Consider the following 27,965-nt stretch of genomic DNA (forward strand, 5'->3'; position numbering starts at 1 on the left):
ATCTACCTTTAAAATTCTGTTTGGTTTAGGATGATGCTTAAGTCCATTAGTATTGTCAGATTGAGTACTAAAGAAGTGGTGCAAGGTGATGGTTAGGATGAAGCATTTGTCTGATATAATCCATAAATCAAGGCATATCAGAGAGGATCACTGAGATTATTGAGAATAATGCTGATACTTGGGTGTGTACTCTGGTATACAAGTTTGCTCCTTTGCCCATTATCTGGCTGGAAGTGGCAGTAGCAGGTGGTTACAGTGATAGGCGGGAAGGATCACTTACTTCCCACAAATTGCACCAGTGGGTGGCTAGGTGGGCCTGGCACCCAGAAGGGTGAAGCTGGTCACTTTGCAGGGCAGACAGTATTTACCTAAGTGTCATTGTGTGACCCACCCCCCCCCAGAAACTGAGTTAAAGTGCACACAATACAGATATGTGAACTCGAGGAAGGACTGTGAAGTCTAGAATGAAGTTCTAGAACTTATTCCTGGCTCCATTCTATAGGAACCAAGTGATTTTAAACAAGTCACTTAACCTCTCTAAATTTCTTTATGCAATTTATGTACGTCACAGAAAATGTGACTTTTTTCTTCATGATGAAACTTTGACTTAAACCACAAATGAGAAATTTAAATATCTAGGGAAGAACACTGGCCTCATCAATCAGGGTATTGTGGTAATTTAAAGTTACCATAACAAAGCCAGGATGTGGTACTGAGCACAAGCCAGTATGTTCTGCCATGTTCTATCATGCGCTTCCTTCCTTTCCTCGTTTGTCATCCACCCCACAGCCCCACCAAATCAGTCTCATTTTAATGCATTGTTCACTACCTAACAATTCAATGACATAGTGGTTGAATACAAAAACTCTCAGGGTAAGGAGAGACCTTGGACTGAGTGCTGATATCCCAGGAGATTGGTCTAGGATAGTGGTCAAAGACTTGTGATTTTCACACACTAAATGTTTTCCAAACAATTAGTTGTAATAGGGATGCAAATTTATTATTTTGCTAATCAAGGACATTATATAAAAACAGCTACTCCTCATGATTATCATGATTTCATTAGAGAAGGGATACTTTAAACACCAAAAAGAAAGGATATGACCTAAAAATTAAAAATAATTTCAACATTTTAATTTCAGAAAACAATCACTACATATTCCTTTTCTCATTTTTCCCTTAGACCAATGAAATGTTCATTATGAACTGTTGTTTGGAAATCACCCCACTAGACATGGGTTCTAGTCTTGACTCTGTATTAGCTTACTGTGTGAAATTTACCCACTTTTCTTGCCCAATCTGAATCTCAGTTTTCTCCCCTGTTGAATGGGGACAATTATATTGGATAAAATCCAAAATTTTTCCCAGTTGTAATGTTTAGGATACTGAGACTTCTAGAGGTTCTTTCTAGTCTTTGGCATCTTAACTTGTGCTGGCAAAAAGGAATTTACTTACAATTACAGAACCCCAGATTAAGTAGCAGACAATTCACTTTCCTGGTGTGCACATAACAGAAAGCATTGCACTAACCATGAGTCAAGACATCAGTCTTGTTCTGTTTTATATTCTTCACAGTTTCTTTTTGGAGTGGGTGTTACTTCTTTGAGATCAAATTGCCATTTCTCTAACATTTTCTACAATCACTGATTTCTCCTGTTTGATTTTCATGTTTACTCCTAAATCATCCAAACTTAAAGCCTCCAGGCCTTCCTCTGGTATATGTCTGTTTGGGCGTGGTTGCTATACGAAGTTTTACCTCTTGTCTCCTTTCCTTCTCTTCTGTCCCAATCCTCTAATATGTACTTACCATGAATCCTTCCCTATTTATTTTTTTCTTTCTTTCTTTTTTCCCCTTTAGACAGAAAGCATGACCTCAGCTGTTGGCATGGTCCATAAATGGCATTATCTGAATTCTTGGCAAAATCCCAATTGGGGAATGTTGGGCTGCAGTTGGTTCTAGGTAGCTGGAGGAAATATAAAATTAATTAGCAACATAATTTTGGGCTTTACCTGCCTTGTAAAAATGCACTAGTGTTTGTACTAGAAAGCACTTTCTGGCCAAAATCCTACTTTGCTGTTTTAAGAAGACTTGGAGTTAAAATGAGACATTTTGAGCAAAGTGGTCATTTTATTGGCAACCCCAACTTCACTAGTCCTGGGCAAGAAATACAAGAGCAAATTCAAGACTTCAAGGCTACTGTCTTGGAGTTTAAGGAGAGTTCAGTTTGCACTTGCCTGAAGAGACCCTGGGTCTCCAAAGATGAAGTTCTGCTTCTTGCCTCCACCCTTGCCTCCAGTGTATCTCTTCATACATTGTTTTCTTGGCATCTGTATGACATCTGAAGAGTGGGTCACTGAAAAAAAAAAAAAAAAACATGGCACTCGAGAGGCGGCCCAAATTACAGTGGTTTCTTTTTTTTTTTTTTATCAAATTTATTTTAAAATAAGCCAAAATGATACAATCCTAAATTCAATTTGGATTCAATTCCTCCAGTTGTTCACTGTGAGAGGGTGATGCGTTGTTTTGTCTCTTGGAAGGCCTGAGCTGAGGTCTTTCCCTGTGAGCCACAGCCTGCCCATCCCCCTGCCTGCCTTCCCACCCCAGCCTTAGTTGCCCTAGAGCTGGGCCTTCCCAGGCTGGGGTAGTGGGAGCGTGGCACAGTGCACTTTTGGATTCTTCCAGCTGTACTCTCACTGGGGAAAATCAACTTTGAAGTGAAGCTGGGGGCCTGCCAGGAAACTGAAAAGGGGTTATTAAAAATGGTATTTTTCAAACCACGAGTGATGTTTTGCTAGCAGAGGGTAACAGGTTACTTGGAATCTGAACTGCTTTGGGTTTTGGATTAAATTGCAAAGTTGGCTGAGATTTCAGACCCCCAGGGTCTTGAGGGCTGAGGACACAATTGAAAGCATATTAGATGCTGGCTGCATCTATACAACACCAACCAACTAGTTAAAAAAAGGAGAATTTACTAAAATCTGTTTATTTAGTGTCGTGAACACAAAAACATAAGTTTGAATTTAGCCTTGTTCTTATTTTAAAATTTAGTCTTATTTAGTTAGGTTTATTTTAATAAATCCAGAGAATGGAAATTGCCTGTATTTCTACTGTAGTATGTGGGTATTGCTTACAATTCCATTATATTCTTCCTCATATTCCTACCCCCAACAGCTCTTAGAGGTGATGCTTCTATCTTGTGGACAAGAGGCAAATAAAGAGTTCTATAGGGGTTCTTTAAGGTATCATTATCTTATTCTACTATCCTAATTGTTTTTCTTACAGAAATATAACAGTACCTGAAATTTTATGCTTAACCTTTTAACCTTTTGTTCGTTCAGGTCCTTCAAGAGGTTTTGATTTCCAAGAATCCTCATTCCAATATTTGTCTGTGGTTTGCTCAGGCGTTTGGCATCATCTCTTCTGACTCATGGTTGATAACCTCTGCAGCGTGAAAGCACTTTCTGTCCTTGTGTTCTCCTGCTGAGTTTTCAGGGGTGTTTCCTTCTATAGTTCTGTCTTCAAGAACTTTCCCAGCCTCATGTTCCCTGATCCTCTGCCATTGGTTTATTTGCTGTTCCCTAAACATGCTCTGGACACAGTAGCTGAGTCCTGTGTCCTGACTGTGGTGCTCTTGAGCTGTGTCCTCCAGGGTATCTCCTTACTCACCTTAGCAAGGTTTGCTTGGCAATATTCTTAGGGAAAAGCTGCTATTACTTTACTGTCATCTGTATTCTGACATTTCTGTCCTGGCAACCTGCAATTTTGAGCTGTTCCTGCTTTGAGCATGATCACCTGGACTTCTGTTGAGGTCCTGGCCTTGTATTGGCTATCCCTCCTCCTTCCCAATGCAAAGAGGCCCCCAGGAAACATGGCTTTATGGAACTATGGCCAATGCCTGTTGAGGTTGGGGATGGGGTGGACAACTCCACAGAGACTAATCTCATTTGTGTGTTTTCCAAATTCAGAATCCCAGAAGCAACCTAACTACTAGACTTGAAGAGGCTCTTAAGAGATCTTCTAGTGCAATTCTTCATTTTGATAATGGGGAAACCAAGGTTGGAGTAGGGATTTGGCCAGTTACATGGCAAGCCCATGGGAGAGTTGGATGAGTCTTGGTCTATGGAGTAAGTTTAATGTTGTAATGAATGAGTAAGCAGTGGTGTTGAGATTCAATGTATGACCAGTTCAGCTCCCAATCAACTCTTTCCACTCTGCTCTAAGTTTAACTTGATAAGAAAAAAAGATAACTAACAAAGCAATAAGCACACAGAAAATACCAACTCAGGTGGTAGAACATTCTTAGGTCTTGATACCCCAACTATGTCATCTTGAGCCCTGGCAGTTCCCCCCTCAGTTGCCCTCCCCATGGGATTTCTAAAGTAAGGGCTCTTTCTTCATTGTCCAGGACAATCCATGGAGGGAAGGTGAGGGAATTTTTCTGCCTCCATAGAAGGCCAGTGCTGGCCTGAGGCCAACTTTCCTGAGTTTCTCCCGGGCTGATTCCACAATAGATTGGGGTAGGAGGAGGCACAATTGGCCCAGACTGTTTTTATTTGGTCTGCAGTGTGGGAGATCAGACGTTCTAAAGAGAATTGAAAACACTTCTTTCTCTGGATTCCTGGGGCTGTGTAGGGGGAGCTTGGGCCCCACTTGGCACAGAGTTGATTACAACATTCAAAAAAAGCTCCAATATTGTTGCCCAAGGCTGAATGGAAAGTTTTCCTTCCAGTCAGGGCCGACTCCTAAACCCCACACCTTCTTAAGCCTTTGATTAGCAGACACCTGCCGCCAAGGAGACCAGCAAACAATAAAACTGTGAGGGGCTGCTCAGAAAGCTCCTGAGGGTGGATCAGTGTTAGCAGAGCCCGGATGGGAGGAGTACAATGATTTGCCACCTCTGTTAAATAAATCCCTAAGGACCCAAAACCTCAGCACTTTTTTGCTGAGATTTTTTTAAACTTTCTTTGAATCTGCTGGAAGTAGAGTTTTTCTATTTCTGACTCATTTACATGTACTGAACTTACCAAAAATACAGCTTTGTTAAATGCCAGCATGTCCAAAGAGTTAAGCCATCTCTTCCATTTTTCCTTTGAGGCAAGAATGCCAACCATCACACCTTTTATCATCTTTTCTTCAAAATGTGTTAAAGAGACGAGAGGAGAGACAGGAAGATTGCTGTATTACCAATGACCACCTCAGGGGAATTTGTGGCTTAGAAGAAGGTGTTGGAAGAAAGTTATAATGAATGCAAAGGAAAAAAATAATAATGACTCACAAATAAAGGAACTTCAGACTTACTGGGGAGGATACAGCTTTTCTAGATTCCTCAAATCAACTTGCCTGCATGTGAGTCTATCTCTGGAAATCAATCTCCTTCAATCAACATAAAGAACTGTTTTAATAATTAATGATTATTTATTTATATGCCTATTTATTTTCAAAAACAGTTTGGATTGCTAAGAGCAAGGATTTTGATCTGATGGGAGGTCATTGCAAAGAGGCTCCTTCTGCAACTGGCCCTGATGAGGTATTTACCCAGAGCAAAGCACATTGGCCTAGTTGTCTTGGTGATAGACAGCTTGGCAGCGTGAGCTGTCTGCACAGCTCTGAGGTGGGGTTGAACTGTCTGTAATGTCTCCATTCAAGTTTGGCTAATTGAAATCAGGAAGAAAAATTAATGTAGAAAGAAAGCGAAAAAAATTACACCTCCAGTCGCGTTTTGCACGCCTGTCAGTATGCTGGGTTAAAAAAAAAGGTTCAGGGAGTTCCTGTTATGTTATTTTTACTATGTTATTGTTATACATGAGCTGGCACATTAGCCTCCAAGTCAGGGTTAGAAGTTGTGGCAACATGCCAGTTTCCCAAAGACCCCAAGTGAAGTTGAGCTATGCCACGACCCACGTTTCATCAGCATAGTATCTGAGGCAGGGAGAGAACAAGGAACATGTCTCTGGAAGGTGATTCTGCTAGTATCCGGCTAATATTGTTATATCTTTAGCCAGAAAAGGAAGTAATGTGCTGAGAGCCAAAAGAAAACAAGACAGGGGCCCTTAAGTTCAAGTCTATGAATCCCCCAAAATTACATTAAAAATTTGCATCTACATGTATGAGAGGTCTTACAAAAGTGCAAAGAAAACCTGTATCATTAATGAGCTATGCTTTCTGGATTTCAATAAGTTCTGCATCAAGATAAACTTACCTTTTACTTTCATTTCCCACAACCATTTTAAGACCCCTTGTATATGTACATTTTTCTGGAGTCCTTAACTGTAATCAGATTGTCTAAGGCTCTGAAGCCCTCCAAAATTATGAACCACTGCTACATAGATTCAGATTTACAGGCTTGGCCCTTAGTTAGTTTTTCCTGGTATTTAGGTATTGGGTGTCAGGGGAATGACAGAATCGTGTTTATTTTCCATGTAGACCCATTAGCTAGACATGCTATAGTTCAGGGTTGTTGAGTGTGGAGATCCTTTACATATTATTTTTTGGGTAAAATAAAAGCATAAATGCTAACCTTTTGGTAAGATATGTCATAGTCCATAAAGTTTAAAAAAATGAAAACACACATATATGGATTAAAATCTTTCTTCCATATTCTTATGTCACTATTTAATTTAATCTTGCCTTCATTGCTTTAATTTACCTCTCATTCCCATTAAAATAGCTGTGTTGAAATGCTTGTCCCCACTTCTCCATTAATTGCTGTTAGCATTAGTGGAATCTTTGTTGATGCCACAGTTTCTCCTGCTCTGGCAATGTTCTTAGTTAGCACCAGCTAATCAATCTATTTTATTTTGCTCCCCATCTTTTTCAACTCAGCCAGCATCAGTTGGTGAGATGATGGATTTAGCCAATCTTTCTGTAATGTTTACACAGATCAAAACATCACATTATACCCCATAAATATACACAATTATTATTTGTCAAGTGAAAATAAAACCATTTTGAACACACATACCAATATGAAGGGCATTTTGATTTTATCCTTTTGTTGAAATTGGTCCAGCTAGGAATAGTTACTGTTTTAAACCTATCAGTTGCTGTGTGTAGCACACATCTCTACATAGCTCTAATCTTACTTAGCAGAGTCTTTTACTTCTCTTCTATTTATTTCTTTATTTTAAAGAATTTGATGAATGTAATACCTTTATAGTTTGAAAAAAAAAGAAAATTAAAAAATACTTATCTGTTGGGCCAGACAAGCTAACTTCTTTTGAAAACCCTCAAGTAAAGCAGTATTATGATATTAAATATATACTTAAATATATTAAATATATACTTAAAAACTTCATGAGAAATTGAATGAAGAGTTTATTTTGGTCCCAAAATATTTGAAATCCTTGGATAGATTTTTCATAATTCACATTTCCATGAACTTTTTGAAGTGCTCTCATATATTGTTAAGTACCCGAGATTAGCATTAGACATTCAATTGAAGATCTGGATCTAAGAACAAGAAATTTTAATTTTGAGTCAAACATCTTCTCTGTCAAACATCTTTGACTTTTAGGGGGGAAAATCGGGATTTTTGCAATGTGTCTATTAGGATACAAATAACTTCTCAGAGAGTGAGAAGATAGTTCACTGAGTGTGATTGTTAGCCCTTAATGAGATGATCAGGGGTGATCCATTCACCGTTCTTGGTAAGTAAAGTATGTCAAATTCCCACTCCATCCCTGAACCTTACCCTCTTATAGAGGCTGGCATTAGGGTGAGTCTCAGTAGTGGATGAGGTAATCTGTCTTAAGCATTACTTGGTAATTTATAAAACAGCTGGAATCATAATTGTTCTTTTTTTTAAGGCTGCATCAAAATGACTGGGTTAAAATAAGGAAAAAATTTTCCTGGTGTCAAAAACGGCTGTATAGGAATCAAAATTGATGCTTAGCTCCAGTGTTACTGCTTTCAGAAGGCTTTGCAAGATAACTCCAGTCAAAATTAACTGCTGTCCTTCTACTTAGATAGTTCTTATTCTATACTTATTTCATATCATAGAAAACCACATTATATGTATTTATATATATGTAACTGATTTTTCTTATTAACATTGTGAGAGCATGATTATCAGATATATGTTAAATATATATTCTAGCCATAATTCTGGAGCCATTTTTTTGTCATTCGAAAAATTAAAAGAAAAATAAGAAAAGAAGGAAGAGGGAAGGTGGAAAAAATCATTATGTTCCTTAAGTTGTACTTATGAAATAAATAAACTTTAAAAAGAATATTTAATTTTCTTTTTTAACCATCTGAAAAGAACACTTTAGAAAATATAGAAATTTCCTCACAGCTACTGAAGAATTTTTTTTTGGTAGCTGCATGTGTCCTGAATTGAAGACTTTTAGTGTGGAATTTTATGATTTTAATCCTAATTGAAAGTTGTAATGTACTGAGATGGGGATGGGGTTACAGACACCAAAGAATGTGTTATAGAGAATTTATAAATGTTCCAGTGACTGTAGCACATGCACCTGTGGTGTGTATATGGTAGAGGAAGAGGAAGTGAGTGTGTAAGGAGATCTTTTAAAGTTAATACAGGTTTCCAACTTTATGAAATCTCCTGGAATTAATGAAAGGGGAGGTGAAGACTCCTTTGATATTACTATGCTTGAACTGAAAAATTTCCCTAGCAGTCCCATATTACTTCTAGGGTATTACTTCTTGATATGGATGCATATATCTTAATGCTTGCTCACATCCTGAATTTAATGTTGTATATTTGTTGTATATTTCCCATAAAATATATTTAGCTTAGTTTATTTTTTAAAAAATGTTTATTTTATTTGAAAGGCAGAATCAGGGAGAGCGAAAGAAAGGGAGAGGGAGAAGAAGAGGGAGAGGGAGAGGGAGAGAGAGAGAAAGATACAGAGAGATCTGTCATCAGCTGGTTCACTTCCCAGATGGCTGCAATGGCTGGAGCTGGGCTGGTCTGAAGCCAGGAGCCAGGAGCTTCTTCTAACCTCCCACATGGGTGCAGGGGCCCAGGGACCTGGGCCATCTTCTGCTGCTTTCTCAGGTAGATTAGCAGGGAGCTGGATTGGAAGTAGAGCAGCCAGGACACAAACCAGGTGCCCATATGAGATGCCGGCACTGCAGGCGGCACTGCAGGCGGCAGCTTTACTCACTACACCACAGCGCTAGTGCCCTTGGCTCAGTTTAGTCTATAAGTTACCAATGAGCAGGTATGAGTTTTCCTTCAATAGCCTTGTGTAGTAAGTTTCTTACTCAATGCTTTTTGATGATACTGATGATGCTGACAGTAATTTATGGAATGGTATATTAAGGATGAAAGTGTTTCACAGAGTAGAACTGAAAAATCTAAATCAGTATTTCAAGGTGTGAATGACACATATAAAAATGTTCCCACAATCTGTCTTGAGCATATCATGTTGACAATAAGCTACTATGTGTAATTTTATTTTCCCACAAATTATTCCCTAATTTAGGGTTTCTATTAGTTTGCTTTGGCTTGGCACATTTAATATATACCAGGAGAGACTAACCTCTTACTTAAGATGTGGGAATCTGTCAGGAGCTCTTGGCTCCACACCATCAGGTATTTGAGAGACTGAATTAACTGTTTGATTGATTTAAATGATAAGTGGTTGTACTGAATTGATTTTTGTGAGGAAGGATTAACCTTTTGTGGGTTGAATTATTTATTTGATCAAAGTCATTTTTGAATTGACAGAATGTTTCTTAGACAAAATTAATTTCTCTTTAGATATCTGTTAAAATGGTTTATTTTGATAGCCAATCATGTATTCACCCTAAGAATATTTGAAAGGTTGCAGAAATGGACATTTTTGTCTCCTTGGAGTGTAGTATTAAAAAGGAATGACTCTGAATTGAAAGACCAGTTGCGCAATATTGGGCTTGCAAGAAACCTCCTATCTCTTGCGTAGGACTGTTAACTCTACATGGAGAAGACAATTGTTCTGATGAACTTGGAGACTCATGCTACACTTTTCTTTTGGGAAAGTGTAGTTTTCCAAGAGCAACATCAGCTCTCTGTTGGGCACTGGCTCATTCCTGGAACCAGATGAAAAAAAAATCATTATAGGGAATTTGTGTGTGATCTGCAGAAGCAACTGAAATAGCTCATTTCAAAAGTAGCATCGGAAATAAATGTGCCAGAGGAGGGTAGAGAAAAACACACACACTAAAAATATACTTAGAATTCACTGTAAGCATCATAAATTCAGCTTTAACAGACTTCTGGAAATCAAAACAATGCTACCCTATCTGCTGGCAGATGAGCGGCTGGGATGGAGATGAGGCAATCAGAGTTAGGCCACTCATCTTTGCATCAGCTTTTTAAGAGGAAGCCATTTGATTTCATCCCTTCCTCTCTCTTTCTAGGTCTATTCTTCTGAAATTTTAAATAAGACACTAATTTCTTTCATCTTTTCAAAATAAGTTCTGAACTCTTGGCTTCAGCCTGGCCCACCTCTGGATACTGCAGACATTTGGGGAATGAATCAGTGGATGTAACATCTCTGTTTGTCTTTTTGTCTCTCTGTCTCTTTGCCTTTCATAATAAAAAATAAATAAATAAAATTTAGATATTAAAAGAATTACAAAAAAATCACTTCTAGCTCCTACCCTCCTCTCAAATTGCCATTTATTTTGAGGCAAAGCAAAAATCCTCCATCCCTGGGAGTCTGTGGCTTTAGGATCAATAAGGGTTGTTGAATCTACCGACAGTGCAAATTCAAATTATAAAATTATAAAATCAGACACATTTACTTTCTGTGTACACCACCTCCTTGTTGATTTCCCTTTTGAATCAAATTCTCCATAATATTCTCTAAGTAGGACTTGGGAAACTGTCATAAGATATAATCCTAGCTGAACTGACTCAAGGGAGATGAGTAATCTATTCACAATTCTAAGAGGTGATAAACATAAAAAGTACTTGAAAGCTCTCCAGAACTTTTCATTCTCTGGAGCTCTTGGGGACTCCAGAGGGCTCTGACAATTGGTTTTCTCGTTAGGTTGGAAGGTGGTGGGACCAGAGAACTTCAGTAGGAATTTATTGGGAAACAAGTTGGGGGAACCCCTTATATCACACCTACTTTGGGGAAGTTGGCTTTTACATTGGAAATATGTAAACTTGGAACTATCCCTAGTTACTGGGGCAAATTCACAAAGTTTCCAAATAAATGAAAATGTCCTCAATCTTGAATACCAGATGGCATACCTTAAAGTGTTTGAAAAGTTCTCAAGAGTTGGCCAAGTATATTACATGTTGGGGTTGAGAATAGAATTTAGAGACAATTCTCTAAATCTGAGTATGCTGAAATTAGAGATTGGAAAGCTATGAGTTGCGTGCAGCTGATGTGTTTACTTGAAGTATCACCTGACAGTGACTGTCAGAATCAAGACACAAATAACTGAGAAAAAATTGACTGACACTTGTTAAGTATTTACTATGTTCCAGGTAATTTTCTAAACATTAAATTTATTCATTTAATCTTCAACACATCCAAAGAAACAGGTATACTTATTATCTACACTTAAAGATGAAAAAATGTATTGGTGGATATTTAGCCCAGTGATTAGGATACTAGGTAAGATGCCTGATTCACACATCAGAGTGCCTGTATTTGATACCTAGTGTAGGCTCCTGACTCCAGATTCCTGTCAGTGCAGACCCTGGGAAACAGAACTGATGGCTCAAGTAATTGAGATCCTGCCATGTATGTGAATGACCCGGATTGACTTCCTAGCTCGTGGCTCTGGTCCCAGCTAAAGATGTTGTAGGCATTTGGGGGAGTGAACTAGTGGGTGGGAGATAGATCTCTCTCTCTCTCTCTCTCTCTCTCACAAACACATTTTGCCTCTCAAATAAATAAATAATTAAAAAAATAAAGATTAAAGGGTCCGGCGCTGTGGCACAGCAGGTTAATGCCCTGGCCTGAAGCACCGGCATCCCACATGGGCGCCGGTTCAAGTCCTGGCTGCTCCACTTCCGATCCAGCTCTCTGCTATGGCCTGGGAAAGCAGTAGAAGATGGCTCAAGTCCTTGGGCCCCTGCACCCATGCGGGAGACCCGGAAGAAGCTCCTGACTCTTGGCTTCAGATCGGCTCAGCTCTGGCCATTGCAGCCAATTGGGGAGTGAATCATCGGATGGAAGACATCTCCCTCTCTCTGCCTCTCCTCTCTGTGTAACTCTGACTTTCAAATAAATAAATCTTTAAAAAAATTAAAAATAAAGATTAAAAATGATGAAAATAGTATCCCTGATCACAGATGACTGAGCCAATATTTAAATCCAAGCAATCTAGTTTCAGGCTCAGTCAGTTTATATGAATTACTGTAATTGCCACTTTACATTTATAGAAGTACATTATTTGCTAATTGTAACTTATGTGCATGGGGGTATTTATTTATGCCCTAACATTCTAAAAAGTATATCAGGTTAGAATATCATGTAAAGTAAAATGTATAGGTGATATTATTTTTCTTTTATAGGTGAGAAAACAGGCACAGATAAATTCAGGTAGGTAGCAGAAGAGTAAGGTCTATAAATTCAGTTTACTGATTCACAGAGGAATATGGAATTTGGAAAATTTTATAAGGGCTGTGAGGTACAGTTAAATGAAAGAGAACCTGAGCATAATTAAATATGAGTAACATCCTAATACCACTGTAGGGGACTGGTACATAGAAATATTTTGTAGATATTTACATCCTCTGTTTTTGGCACAGAAAAATTGGATAAATTGGATGAGATCTTTACACTCAAGGAACTTATGGGCTAGTTGGAGAGCCAACCATGGTAAAAATAGTATGGCTCATGCTATAGTGAGAGATGAGGCAGGCAGAGGGCAAGTCATGGATGACCTTGTGTACTATGCTTAAAAGGCTCAAATTTTGGGGCTGGTGTTGTGGTGCAGCTGGTTAAACCACCACATGGGATGCCGGCATCCCATATGGGTGCCTGTTTGAATCCCTGCTGCTCCACTTCTGATCTAGCTCCTTGCTAATGCACTTGAGAAAGCAGTAAAAGACAGCCTAAGTCTTTGGGCTCCTGCCACTCACAATGGAAAATTGGGTGGAATTCCAGGATCCATTTAGTGTCTGGTATTTCTATACCTAGCTTTGTCTCAGCCCAGCACCGACCGTTGCGACCATTTGGAGAGTGACCAGCTGATGGAGGATCTCTCTCTCTCTCTCTGTCCCCCCTGTGTAACTTTGCCTTTCAAATAAATAAATAAATTTATACTTAGAAAAAAAGATTCAAATTTTTATCTTCAAGGCAATATAGACCCAATCAACTAGGGGACAGGCAGGAAACCTTTTTTTCTGCCAAGGGCCATTTGGATATTTATAATAACATCATTCATGGGTCATACAAAATTATCAACTAAAAAATTAGCCTACTATAGATTTATTAAATTTCGAGTCTCACCTGCAGGTGCCTTGGCAGGAACAGATCAAATGATTTCGAAGGCCTTATATGGTCCACACACCAGACATGCCCCACCCTTGAACTAGGGCAAAACTTGAACAGATTTGTAGGAAATTTCATTCTAAGAGAAGTATAGCAAGTAGATCAAAGGAAGATGAGATTAGAAGCTTCCAATTTTGACCTATTCCTGATTTTTAAAAAGATTTATTGATTTATTTGAAAGTCAGAGTTAGAGAGAGAGAGAGAGAGAGAGAGATCAATCTTCCACCTGCTGGTTCATTTCCCAGATGGTAGCAACAGCCAGGGCTGGGCCAGGCTGAAGCCAGGAGCTAGGAACTCCATCCAGATCTCCCACATGGGTGCAAGGGCCCAAATATGTGGACTGTCTTCCACTCCTTTCCCAGGCCATTGGCAGGGAGATGGATTGGAAGTGGAACAGCTGGGACATGAACTGGTACTCCTATGGGATGCCGGCATCACCTATGCCACAACGCTGGACCCTATTCCTGATGTTGTTTTGTATAGTCTATAGCTGTCTTCTTTTGTTAATATTTTGGACAATGAGTTTCCACTATTTTTGCTAGATATATGGATACATAAATGAAAAGAATAGCCTTCAAAGATGTCACAACTCAGCTGAGAAGACACTCATTTTTTTAAAAAAATTATTTAAGTTATACAAGTTTCATGTAATTTATATATACAAATTTAGGAACATAGTGACACTTCCCTCCCACTCACCCTCTCACTCCAACACTTCTTCCTCCTCCTCCCTCTCACATTCTCACTCTTAATTTTGACAAAGATCTATTTTCAGTTTACTTAATGATCATTTAGTTAATCCTACACTAAGTAAAAGAATTCAAGATAGTATGCAGAAAAAAAATAAAAACTACTGTTCTTTGATGGAAGAGACAAGGGCTGTTTACAATCATCGAATCTCAAAATAAGACATTTACTTTAAATACATAGATGGCAAAACAAACTCTTAAGTGTTTTAATTGTACTATAATTAATGTGATGTGCAAGTACAACCTGAAGTGTCTGGGAAGAGTCTACCCTACTGGATTGTGAGATTTCCTTGAGGAGATGTGACTGTGTCTTTTGTTTTCTTATATTCATTGAAAATAGTGCAAACACATGGTAAGAACTCAGTATATTTGTGTTGGTGTCATTGTTGTTTAGTGTCTAGTATTTCTATCGACAATGAACTCCGTAGTATCAGCACAAGGCTCAGGTTTGCTCCTGCTCCATTCTCATCTCAGTTGACCTTTTCACCTCTTGGTCAAGTTAAGTATGTGAAATCATTGATAAAATTAGTTTTATGGCTCATTCTTCTCTTCCTAGCATAATACACATAGTAGATGGAAATATTCGGTCATATATTGGATAAGACTGTAGTTTAGATGCCCAGATCCATGACCTTATTCTTTTTGGTTTTGCAAGCCTTGTTAAGTAGGACTTTATAAACTCAGGACTTAAGGTTCAAAAGAACAGGCTGTAAGAGTCAAACTTGTCTTTTGTTTAATATCAAGATGATATCCAGTGGAGGAATTGTAGCTGGGCTCAGAGTGAACTGATTTTGTTGTATTAAACTTAGTAATATCCCTTTGGGAAGTCTCTGGAGGACTCCTCAAAGAAATCTGCTCAAAATCTGCTCTGGAAGTTTTTCAGTCGGCTTCAGTGCTGGAAAACGACTGTTGGTTATGGACAACTGCTTTCATTTTGCCCTGGTTCAGAGGCGTTTTACCGCAGGGCTGCAGCTTGTGACTCTACTTGCTTTTAATTTATGGCCAAATGGTAGTTGCTGACCCCAAGTATTTTTTTAAAACCTTTATATATGAGGGTTGGTCATACCCCAGGTTTCCTTGCAAGTGGATGGAGTTGGTAAAAATGCAATGAAGGTGAACATCCATGGCACAGGCCAAGTTTGCTCTTTTTATAACAGCTATTATTTTAAGGCCCATTGTTAGCCAGGGAGTCTCAAATTGTCAAATTGTGGTTGATCTTTTCTGAATTAATTTATGTTCAAATAGTGGAGAGGTAGTTTCCAACTCTCATATAATTATAACAGGAAGTTTTGTTGGCTGATCTGAGCAGTGAGTTACTGTCATAATTTTAATAGGGAAGTAACAAAGAGGAGAGAGAGAGAGAGAGAGAGAGAGAGAGAGAGAGAGAGAGAGAAGCTCTTTATGCAACTTAGTCAAGAGAAAAAAACAAGAAGAGAAAACAAAGAGAAACTTTGGAAAAAATCTGAGAGGGGTAATACAATTAGGTTATGCTAAGCAAACAACAAAGTCCTGTTGTCATTTCAAAACCCGTTCCAAATTCCCATCTTGCTGTCTGAGTTAAGATTTGCTCCTGATAGTCATCCCAGTTCCAGGTGACTGACCCTAAACCCAGAGGGTGGGAGGAAAGAGAGATGAAGCAAGATGTTTTTCTTGACAGCAATTCAGGCCTGATTCAAGCTGTCTTCATCTCTGTCTAGCTGTCCAAAGCAGAAGACCCATTTTATTAGAATTTGTTTGATCACCATAGCTATGAAATGGAAGTCTGTTCTAGAGCCAGGATGAGGACTCAGAGAGGAACTCAGAGGTTCTATCACCAAAGATATTTCCCACAGATGCTTTGTTAATTGCAGCACAATGTTTACTATGTGGTCTATAATGTTCATTTTTTTCCTTGACAGTACTCAGTGGAAAACATAGTATTAAGTGAAGGCAACAACAATGTAAGACTTTAATAGGTTTTCAATATGTGCAGTGATACCCTTGACATTTTTAAATTTGATTTCAAGCAATAGAGTTCAGTTTTCTTCATTTTTTAACTGCATTGTTAAGTTCAGCCACTTTGCATACTTCTAGGGTACTTACCAGACAACCATTTTACCTTGGGCAACAATAACAACCTAAGTGTTGTCTGGAGTTCTCTGCAGAATCTATATTCCTGAGAAGAGGACCCAGTAATTTATTTCAGAATAACAGAAGTCTCATAAGAACTGACATTTGTGTCAGAAAATGTTAGAAATATTTAGAAAATTGGGAAGCTGAAATGTAAGTTCCAAAGAAGGTTGTTGCTTGATGTTGACTTAATAGACATCTTCTAAACTGGGTATACTCCTTTCATGTACCAATAATTCATTAACTCTAGAGTATGTTAAGGTTTTCAAGGCTTTAAGTTACCAATGCTGTCCGATTAACAGCTATTCTTTTTTTTTTAAGATTTATTTATTTATTTGATTGGCAGAGAGAGAGGTCTTCCACTGGTTCTCTCCCCAAGTGGCCACAATGGCTGGAGCTGAGCCAATCTAAAGCCAGGAGGTAGGAGCTTCTTCCGGGTCTCCCACACAGGTGCAGGAGTCCAAGGGCTTGGTCCATCTTCTTTTTTTTTAAGATTTTATTTAGAGAGGTAGAGTTACAGACAGTGAGGGAGAGGCAGAGAGAAAGGTCTTTGGTCCATTGGTTCACTCCCCAGTGGCTGCAATGGCCAGAGCTGCACCGAGCTGCCAGGACCCAGGAGCTTCTTCCCCATCTCCCATGCAGGTGCAGGGGCCTAAGGACTTGGGCCATCTTCCACTGCTATCCCAGGCCACTTGCACCATGGCGCCAGCCCTATGCACAGGGTTTTAATCTCATTTTATAGGCAAGAGCCAGGCTGGAAAGGTGTCACTGGGCTTTAACAGCTATTCTTTTTAAAAATGTTTTGTTTGTTTATTTTTATTTGAAAGGAAGAGAAACACACAGAGAAAGACAGGGACAGCTAGACAAAGATCTTGTGTCCATTGGTTCACTCTCCAAATGACTACAACAATCAGGACTGGTCCAGACCAAAGCTAGAAGCCAGAAACTGCCCAGGTCTTCCATGAGGAGTGGCAGGAATCCAATTACTTGAGCCATCACTCGTTGTTTCCCAGGGTGCACATTAACAGGAAGCTGGATTCAAGAGCAGAGCTGGGACTCAAACACAGTCATTTTGATACACGATGTGGACATTCCAAGTGGCATCTTAAGCACTATGCTAAATGCCTTCTCCCAAATAACAGCTTTTCTCAGCAGATAGAACATGTTCCTCAGAAGTAGAAGTTTTTCCTATTCTGTTTCTACACTTTTGCCCATGCTATACCTCATATTTTGAAGACCTCTTAATCTACACAAATCCTATTCATTCTTGAGGACAAGATCCAATTTCAACTTCCATCATGAAGCCTTTCTTAATAATTTCAAAAACAACTCTCTCCAAACTCAAGGCATTGATCATACACACTGTAGCATTTGCCCTACTCATTAGAAAAAAAGTCTTTGTAAGAAAATAATTCATTTGTGGTATACCTACTATGTGCCAAAATCTGTGGGGAATGCAAAGAAAGTGAACAGGATGTTGGAATGTATTCATGGACATAACTAAGTATTTGGGCTTGGAAAAAAGCCTTAATAATGCAGCAACATAAATGTTTTAACTAAATCTTCCCCCAATAGGTAGAAATTGATGGTGAAACATGGGCAGTTTTGACCTGAGACTATGTGAAGGTGTGGAGTAAAAGAGGTTGGAAACCAAGCAGAATAGGCTCTAAGATTTCCTAGTTCTAGGGATTCCAAGAAAAAGCTAAATAGTCCAATGATAATATGGCTGTAACTAGAAAAAATGAGATCTCTTAGTTGAGGCAACTGAGACTTCTAGTGTCTGTTCCAGCACATAAGGAACTTGGAAGTCTTTTTCCCCAACCTCATAGCAAGAAAAAAAAAAGAGATATCAATTGAAAATCAGCAACTTAGACATATTAGAAAATTGAGGAAACAGGAAAAATACTGCCCCCAAAATTAGACAGATAAATAGATGGAAACAAAGAATCATGGCTTACTGAAGCATAAATCACACTAGAGCCAGTAAAGGGATAGGAAAACTTAAACTTAATTGCTAAAGTTTCAATGTGGACAAGATTGAGAGTTTAAAGTCCAGTTTTAGGGGACTGAATTTTATCTCCAGGATCCCTACCAGGTTCTATAGTGAAGATCTGAGAAATATCTATTTGTGCTTTGCTAACGGGAATGGGGAAAGTAACCATTGTATAGTATATCCAGAGCATTTTGCTCTTCTTAACAGGGTTTGCCCTCCAGGGAAATTATTCTACCATAGCCCAACCGATTGAAGTTTTATGAAAACCTAATTGACCAGGTAGAAGGGAAATACTGAACTCCACCTCCTTCTAGCTTTCCTGTTTTACCTAAGGGGTAAAGTTGAGAAATGCTTATGAAAGTTACAGACCAAGGGCACAGGTTCAATAAAAGACTGAAGCCTAATCACAGGATTATGGAATGCTCTCACTACATCAACAAGGCCTGTATATTATAACAAAAAACATTCAGGAACTACATATCTCAGATAATATTTGAGAAATATCTAGGGAAACACAGAGACAATGGAGAAAGCAGCAAGGATACCAGAAGAAATTTTAACCTCTGATATCTATACTAAAGGAGACAGTGAACACAGTATAAACCCTAATCATATAAACACAGAATCTCACACTAAAGACCTACCTACATCAATTCTTTTTACCCAGTAAATCATTTCTGTCCATCAACAGAAAACTACAAGGCATACTAAAAGACAGCTGCAGCAGAGATGTTAGAATTTTCAGACTGGGAATTTCAGATAACTATAATTAATATGTTAATGGGCCTAGTAGGAAAAGTGGATAGTATGCAAGAACATACAGCAATATAAGGAGGGAGATGGAAACTCTAGGAAAGAAAGAAAGAAAAAGAAATCATAGAACTAAAAACTATTATGACAGAAATGAAGGATAATTTTGGTAGACTCATCAATAGACTGGACATACCAAAGAAAAAAATAAAGGAACTTGAAAAAATATTAATAGAAACTCCTAAAACAAAAGCAAAAAGAAAAATAGCAATGAAAAATAAAGAATGGAATATCCAACAAGTGTAGCACAATTAGAAAAGATGTAACTGTTCTTAATATGAATGTAAGAAGAAGAGGAAAAAAATAGAAGAAATATTCAAAGTAATAATGAATGATAAATTTCCAAAATTAGAAAATGCAGAGAACACCAAACAGGATAAATGTCAAAAAAAATCTATTTCTAGGCATATCAGAATCAAATTGCAGGAAATTAAAGACAAAAGAAAAATCTTGAATGAAGCCAAAAGAAAACTCCTTGTCTATGAGGAACAAAGATGGGAATTATGTTGACTTTCTCTTCAGAAACTATGAGGACACTTGGTAGAAAATGGAATTAAAAGGTACATTTATTCTTTTGTCAAAAATTTTTGAAATCCATGCACATGAGGGTCTTCAAAGAATTCATGAAAAACGTGTATTGTGAAAAAAGTTGCATGATTTCAGATTCTTTGCATCAAAAATAAGCTTTGAATTCCATTTTTCTGTGAACATTTTGAAGTACTCTCATATACAAGTGAGTAGAGAATAGAACGAAATATTTAAAGTATTAGATGAAGAAGTCCATGGACCTCGATTTCTGTATCCAACAAAATTAAACTTGAAAAGTAAAGGAGAAGTAAAGACTTTCTCAGACATGTGAAAATGGAGAGAACTTGTCAGCAGTGGAACTTTCCTGCAAGAAATATTAAAAGAAGTTCTTCAGAAAGAAGGAAAATGATATATAGGTAAGAGACTTGCATCTACACAAAGAAAGAAAGACCATTAGAGAAGAAATAAAAAGGGTAACAGAGCATTTGTTGCTTTTCTTAGTTTACCTTATAGGTAAATAGAGACATTATATTTGATGATTATATGTTATGAAAAAACAAATGACAGCAATATTATAAGGAATGAGAAAAATTAATTGTAATTTCTCTTTCTGTCTCTCCAGCCCTCTCCTTTCTTTCTCTCTCTTTCTCTGTAACTCTGCACTTCAAATAAAATAAGTAAATCTTTAAAAATACAAAGGAAATATAAGAAATAGTTCTATGACCACAAATTTAATCATCTAGAAGAAATGGACTAATTCTTGAAAAGAAACAATCTACCAAAGCTCACATAAGGAAAAGTAGATGATCTAAATAGGCCTGTATCTGTTAAATATTAATATTAATGATCTTCCTAAACAGAAAGTACCAGACCCAGATGGATTCAATGGTGAATTCTACCCCACCTCTAAAGAAGGACTTATACCAATTCTCTACAAACACTTCCAGGAAACTCAAGCAGAAGGAATACTTCCTAACTCAATCTGTAAAGCCCCATGAAATAGTAGAAAAAATGCAGGCCCAGAGTTTAAGAGTTCTGAGTTCTGTTCTTGACTTCAATTACTAGTATGTGCAAATTACTAAACCTCTTTGAGCCTCTGTTTCTTCATCAGAAAGCACAGATAATAGAACTGTTAGAAACTGAACTGCGTCACCTTCACCCCAGTTCATATCTTGAAGCCTTAACCCCTATGTGACTGTATTTTGAGATATGACTATTAGGGAGGTAACTAATGTTAAATGATGTCACAAGGGTGGAATCCTAATCTAACAGAGTTGATGTCCTTATAAGAAGAGTAACAGACACCAGATATCTCTCCCTCCCTCCTGCCCGCTCTCTCTCTCTCTTTTTTTTTTCTCTTTCTCTCTCTCTGTGTGTTTTATCTCTCTCTCCCTCTCTCCTTCCCTAAGCACGGAAGAAAGGTCATGTGTAGACACAGTGAAAAAGTGACTATAAGCCAGGAAGAGAGGCCTCACCAGAACCCAATCATGACACCTGGATTAGACTTCCAGCCTCCAGAACTGTGAGAAAATAAATGTCTATTGTTTAAGACCCAGTCTATGGTATTTTGTTATGGTAGCCCAAGCAGACTAATACAAATACATCATAATGCTTTAAGCGTTTCACTGGAGCAAGCGATTTTCAAAAATGGTAAAACTCTATGTAAATGTTTGATATTGTTAATACTCTTCGTTTTCTACAACTAAGCCATGTAAATCTGTAATAAATAATTATACTATATGCCTTCAATTTATTGACCTTTAGCCTTTGGTGTTCGATTCCCAACACTGTAGTTAATCAATTCTATTTTACAAATACTATCTTGAAGGTCAGAGACACAGGAAAAGACAAGGGAGATAGGTCACAGTCCTCTATTTTAATATTTATTTATTTATTCGAAAGGTGGAGTTCCAGAGAGGCAGAGGCAGAGACAGAGACAGAGAGAGGTCTTTTATACACTGGTTCACTCCCCAAATGGTCACAATGGCTAGAGCTGGGCTGATCAAAAGACCCAACAGCTTATTCCAGGTCTCCCACACAGGTAGGCCATATTCTACTGCTTTGCCAGACCATAGCAGAGAGCTGGATCAGAAGTGGAGCAGCTGGAATATGACACAACACCCATATGGGATGTTGGCACTGCAGGCGGAGGCTTTACCCACTGTGCCACAGTGCCCCCCATCCTCTTGCTTCAGTCTAAAGAGCAGATATTCTAAGTTTGGGGAGGTGGGTAGAAATGGAATATACTGGCGTGAGGGATACCCCTGGATCAAAGGTTTTATTTTTTGGGACATGAATTAAAGATTTGAACATATCTCCACACCTTCTCCATTTTGTCTTCCTTCTTTAATTTCAAGGTATTCAAGCTATATATTCTGTTTTTTCCTTCAAAGGCACTATCCAGGAACCAAAAACAGAGATGGAAAGAGACAGGTTTAATCCAAAGCACCAGTTTCCATTACCTTAAGCTGCCTCAATGATTTTTCTGATGGAGTGAAATTTCTCACACTTGGTCTTATGCCCAAGGTATATGCAACACTTCAGTGAAATTGTTTGCGACATATTGGAATGAGTGCCTGGGAACTATGAGTTCCTCAGATAGTGTAAAAAAATTCTGAGTATTTCTCATACAGGAACTGAACTAAAATGTGGAATAATTTTCAAAGTTTCTACTTCTTATGAAGCTATACCCTAATATTGAAAGAGTTCTGTTTTGCATAAGGCACAAAGATGCACAATCACAGCCTATGTCCGAAACTATAGATTGGAGACACTTCATTCAAAGCCCTCCACATTCTTGTACTGGCCTCTCTTTTCATTTCAATCTTCTATTGTACTCATTCTTTCAGTTAGGTTCCATATACATTTGTGCGAGTTCTTGCAATGTACTGGCTAGGCCCTAGGAATAGACAGACCGAATTTCTTTAAGAAGTTCACAAGCTAACAGTCTCAGAGAGGAAACCTCTAAAGTGTCATTCCAAGATGAATGGAACAATAAGAGCTTGCTTCATGTAAAGAAGTCATATATGAGAAAGTGGGAGCCACTTCTACATTTCTGGCCCTGGGTTTACTGACAGCCTTGGGAAGCAGTGAGGAATAGGAAAGAAATCTCTTCTAGGGAAGTACAAGTCTTGGGTTACAGTTCTGTTGTGTTGATTTTGAGTAAGTTGTTTATTGCAACATATACAAATGTTATATTTTCCTTCTTAACCATAGGGAGGACCTCAAGTAATGCAGTATAACTGTCAATACACTTTCTCCCAGCAGTGAATCTTTGCCCCTGAGCAGGAAGTTTGGTCCTCTTAATAATTTGGGGAAAATCTTGGAAAGTAGGCAATGTACTGACATTCCAGCTGACTGTGTATATGTAAAGATCTCAACCTTAGTCATTTGGGAATGGAATTCTGGAAATAGCAGGTAACCAAGTTTCACCTGTGTTTCCCTTTACTATTCCATTTGACCCTGAAACATTGTGGGTGTTTCAGTTGAGAAGAGGCAAAGATATCTGGATAAAGAGAGGAGGTGTTTCTGCTGTAAATTAAAGGAATTTGTGCTGATGAACATTAGGGGTTCAGCACTTTTGCACTATGCTCACTTGGTAGTGGGCCCCATTCCTCCAGGAATTTATAAGGAAGAGGGCAGGGATGAGATGTGAAGCAAGAACAGAAAGGCTGCTGCCTAAATGGATGTTTGGTGTTTGAGAAGATGCTTAGAAAGGCAGTGTATGTGGATTCAAGGTCAGTTCTGCCATTGACTTAACTCTGTGACCTTGTGCAAATCATTCCTTAGCTAAGCCTGTTTGTTTATGTATAAAAGCACAAGTCAATTAACTGATCTCCAAGGTACATTCTCATTTGGACCTTTAATACTTTGGGGTCCTCAAATTCTCTAGAGGGGAAAAATACCAAGACTGCTAGATATCACAAGTTGGAAGTTGTAGAATATAAAAGTGATAAAAGAAAACAACTCTAGAGTAAAAAAAAAATCATTAAATATAGATTACATCATTAGTATCCTGCTCTAAGGAGTTCCTGGATTTCCTAGGGTAAATATTCAGTCCTACCATTCCTAGAAATAATTTAAATGGTCTAAAAATTGGAATAGCTTACAATTTCAATTCTATCTCCTAAATTGTCTCATTCTATCAGAAAGGAATTTGAAATATCAAGTTTTTCCAAGAGGAAGTGATGTCCAATTTTAGCTTCAGAAAATATGGTCACTAAGTCTGTAGCATCCACCTTGTTTTTTCTTTCTAGGTTTTTCTTTTCATGCATGTCAATTTTTTCATTGGTGTAAACAACTTTCAAAACAACTGAATCTTTGATGAATGTAATCTGGATCACTTATTAATCACAAATGACATGTATTTGGGAACATAAAGAATCATTCTTAGAACTAGATTTTTATAATGTATGCTTGTAATACACGAAGAGGCCAACTGGGTTTCTTTACTGTAAGGTTCTGGAGATAATCAGAGGGCCAAAGAATCTGAAGAGTGGGGAAGACTAGCAGAAGAAGCAGGGAGAAGGCAGGAAGTTTCAAATATCCTTTGAATATGGTGTCTACTTACAGGAATTGAGAGCAAATGGGCTTAGGCTTAGCTGCAGGAGCTGGCAAGTGATGCCTGCCTGAATTTTTATCTCTAGCCCAAATTTCTCTTCTTGAGTATCAGAGTAGAATTTCAACGTGCCAGTTCTATCTCTCAATCTGGCACTTCAAATTCATTTATCTTCCCTCCAACACTTTTTTCTTCTCCTAAGGTACTATTCCTGTTATTAGCACCACTATTTTTATCTTATGAATTACTAACACTTACAAAGGCAATATTGTTGATTCTTCAATTGCCTTGCTTAATCCAATCAGTTGCCAAATCATGCGGACATTCCTTTATAATCTGTCTCATAATCAGAACCTCCTTTCCATACTTATTACCACCACCTTCATCTAGACATTCATTATTTTTAATTTCAAATATTGAAATAACATCTTATCATATCCATTTCCTCTAAACTTTATCAACTTCAATTAATAACAATATACAGAAACTTTATTAATTTTCCCACAAGTATTTTTAGACAAAGTGTGTGAGGAGATGATATTCTCAGTTTTCAGTGATGTAAGTGCATTTTCCATTGAGAGATGAGAAGAAGGAATAGCATTATTAGTCACAAGGAATAGCATCAGCTTGCAGAACTTCCTGGAATAGCTGGAGGAAATTCCAGGACTTCGTAGTGGCTTAAGAAAAGATTTCCCCATAATTAGGTTTTCGTTTAACTTCTATTGTATATTTTATCTTCTAATTTGGATGTTAAAGCAGACCTGATACCTGCAGCTTTCCAATGGGCACAGCATGAGATTTGGTCTTCTTAGTTTCTTTCTTTATACACCTATATCAGCTGAATACTTTTCTGTTGCTTTTTGTCCTCTAGCCTCATCTGATACATCTCACAGATGTTGGGGATTCAGGGATTCCCCTTAGATTTGAGTGTCTCCTTCCTCATTACCGGTCTTGGCCTCTTCCCACAGTCATGTTTCCATCACTCACATGGACTTGGCCACGTGGCAGCTTTGTTGATGGGCTCTGCAGTCTTCTCCCACAAACTAAGGCCAAGAGGTGACATTCAATCTATCCACAGAGTATACTTCCATCCTGCCAAAGCTGTAAAACTGTCTGGGATTATAGTCCCTTCCAGTTATGTGCGCTAGGAGGCACCTTCCAAAGACATTAATCAGTTCCCTAATGATTTCAAGGCATAGCAGGTAGAGCTCAGGTGGCTTATAGCAGAAAGTAAGGTCACAGCAATGCTGGGCTAGTGGTTTAGGCTCAGAGCTCCTGAAACTCTCAAGCCACAAAACAGAAGAAGCCATTGGGTGTTTCTGGACCCTGTCCCAAAGACAAGAAAATATGCAGGCAGAAAAGAAAGTAAAGTTTAGGAGAACGCAAATGTCCTAGCTGTGAGGTGAAGACTGCCACTTCAGTGAGGCTTATGGGTTGATCCAGCCAATCAGTAATCTCAGCCCAGTTACCTCAGGGCTACCATCTCTTTGTGGTCCTACTTGGCTGGATCTATGGGCAGCTCTGGAGGGCTTGCCCAGTGTCCCAGGCATGTACAATGCTTCCATCTAACTCAAACCACATGTAGAAAGATCATGTCATACTTGGCGCATAACCAATCGAGAAAGGCATCAGAGGGTGTCCAGACCTCAACTTGTTTGAACAAATGTTCAAAAAACATTTCTAAGGGGATAGTCCAGAAAAACATACTCAAGGTCTTAAAACAGATGTTCAGTCTCTAGGATTGTGTTGCTTTGCAGCCATTATTATTGAATGCTATAAGTGAGACCAAATCACTTCAAGGTTTGAACTATGATGGTTCTTTAGATTTTTCTTGCAGCTTTATTGTGGTCAAGGGAAAAGATGGACCAGACAACGGAGCATAATGCTGAAGAGGCAGCATACAGTGGTGCCTCAGTGCCTGGGGTTCAGAGTTAGGCAGGCAAAGACTTATACTCCTGATTAGCTTGCTCACTTAAACTCTCAGAGCCTCAGTTTCTTTATAAAATGGGGGTCATAACACTGCCTAGTTGACAAGTGTGCAGAGGGCTAAAAGAAGTATCACATGTAAAGTGTTTGTACAGTTTACATCGTGTATTATGCATTTAATAAATGCTAAATAATATAATTATTAATGTTATTAGCAGTACTATTAAAAGTATTCTTATTTTTACTACTACTATTACTACTACTACTACCACTACTACTTTTGCACTACTAATTCTAGTACAGGAAATGAGGACTATTCCCAAATTAGATGGAGAGTGGAAGATGGCCTCATGGTCATGATTTCCTAACCTATGAAGAAGGTTATAATATCAAGGAGGAAGATTCCAGGACTCCAATCTTAGCTTGGAATAGGGTAAATAGTAGACCAATTCAAAGACCTAGTATTTTAATTTCCTCATCTCAGACACAAGCTTTCCCACTCTTCATTAATTTGCCATGTGATCTAGCTCAAGCCACTTAACATCTCTGGATTTCAGTAACTACCCTTGAAAATAAAACCTGGTGGTACCTTGCAAGTTCCAGCCAGAGGCTGAATCTGTCAGTGGTACACAGCATGAGCTAACTGGTCCACAAGGGGAATGGTACTAGCTTTCACATGCACTAAGCTAACCAGTTCTTAATCAAGAAGTATGTTGTACCCACCCCTAAGATCTCATGGCTAAACCATGATGGTTTGGACTCATTACCAGAAGGATACATAGTCACACATTCAATATGGCCATCACCCCAGTATTTCACATTTTCCTATGTTTATTGACCTATAATAACTCCTCAAAGTAGTTTACAACTATCCACCCAGCTATCACTCCATCCACCCATCCATCCATCCATCCATCCAACCAACCATCCATCCAACAGATATTTTCTGGGCAACTACAATAGGCAAACCCTGCTCTTTGAACTGAGAATACAGCAATAAATCAAAGTCTCTGCTGTCAAGAAGCTTACAGTCTAGCTGCCTGGGCTGGCCAAATGCAGTATACCAAGAAATGCTATCAGGAAAAGTTCTGTCTAGCTTTTTGAAACAAATGATGGTCAATAGTTTTCAAGTTAACATGTCTTCTGGGAGGGAGGTTTGGGTGGAGAGAGAAGGGATGATCTCATATCTAGCCTAAGAGTAGACTCTGAGGGAGTTTGGGAAAAGGTTTTTTAATAATGACTATTTTAATTTCAAAGATTAATCTGGTTTATATAACTTATTTGCCTACTATGTTATGTAACTTATATGTTGCATGCATTACCTTTTGAAATATTGAGATATAAGAATGTTATGTGACTTTTTATTGTATAGTTCATAAACTGGCTCTGAAGGCAGTTTTGAAAGCAGCACTACAAAGCATTCTGAGTGATGACAAGATCATCAGAACAAGGATGTATCTTCCCAAGGGGACTATTTAGAAAAGTACAGTATGAATTTGTGTGCACAAGTTCTGCAATGTTTTTCAAATAAATATTAAACTAGTAATTAATTTGGTTACAAAACAGTGAAAGAACTAGATCGTTTTTTAAGTTAGATTTTTAAATCTATATGCATCTTATGTTTGAACTGATGGTTGTACAACTCAGTAAATACATATAAAATTAGGTTACTTTTAAAAGCACTGAATCAAATTTTTCATTGCACTTAAATCCTTTCAGTTAATTCATGCGTAGTCTTCTGCATATGGGTCTTAAAGAGTATAGCAGTTTTATTTGGCCATTACCTATGCTATGTTACCTTTTTCATATGAAAATCAACCTACTGGTT

General features: G+C 38.2%; 1 long non-coding RNA gene across 11 annotated transcripts in view; it reads left to right on the forward strand.

Moving 5' to 3' along the window:
• LOC103351910 (uncharacterized) overlaps positions 1 to 27,965 on the forward strand; it is a 77,614-nt gene that overhangs the window by 19,627 nt on the left and 30,022 nt on the right. For 5 of the 11 annotated variants that reach the window (XR_011385464.1, XR_011385465.1, XR_011385463.1 and 2 more), the window contains one exon: positions 1 to 27,965. This exon is cut by the window's left edge; it is cut by the window's right edge. The exons of the other annotated variants lie outside the window; for them this stretch is intronic. This is a non-coding gene — a long non-coding RNA (uncharacterized lncRNA). 11 annotated transcript variants of the gene reach the window in all.

Source organism: Oryctolagus cuniculus, chromosome X, assembly GCF_964237555.1.
Source record: "Oryctolagus cuniculus chromosome X, mOryCun1.1, whole genome shotgun sequence".
Taxonomy (NCBI): Eukaryota; Metazoa; Chordata; class Mammalia; order Lagomorpha; family Leporidae; genus Oryctolagus; species Oryctolagus cuniculus.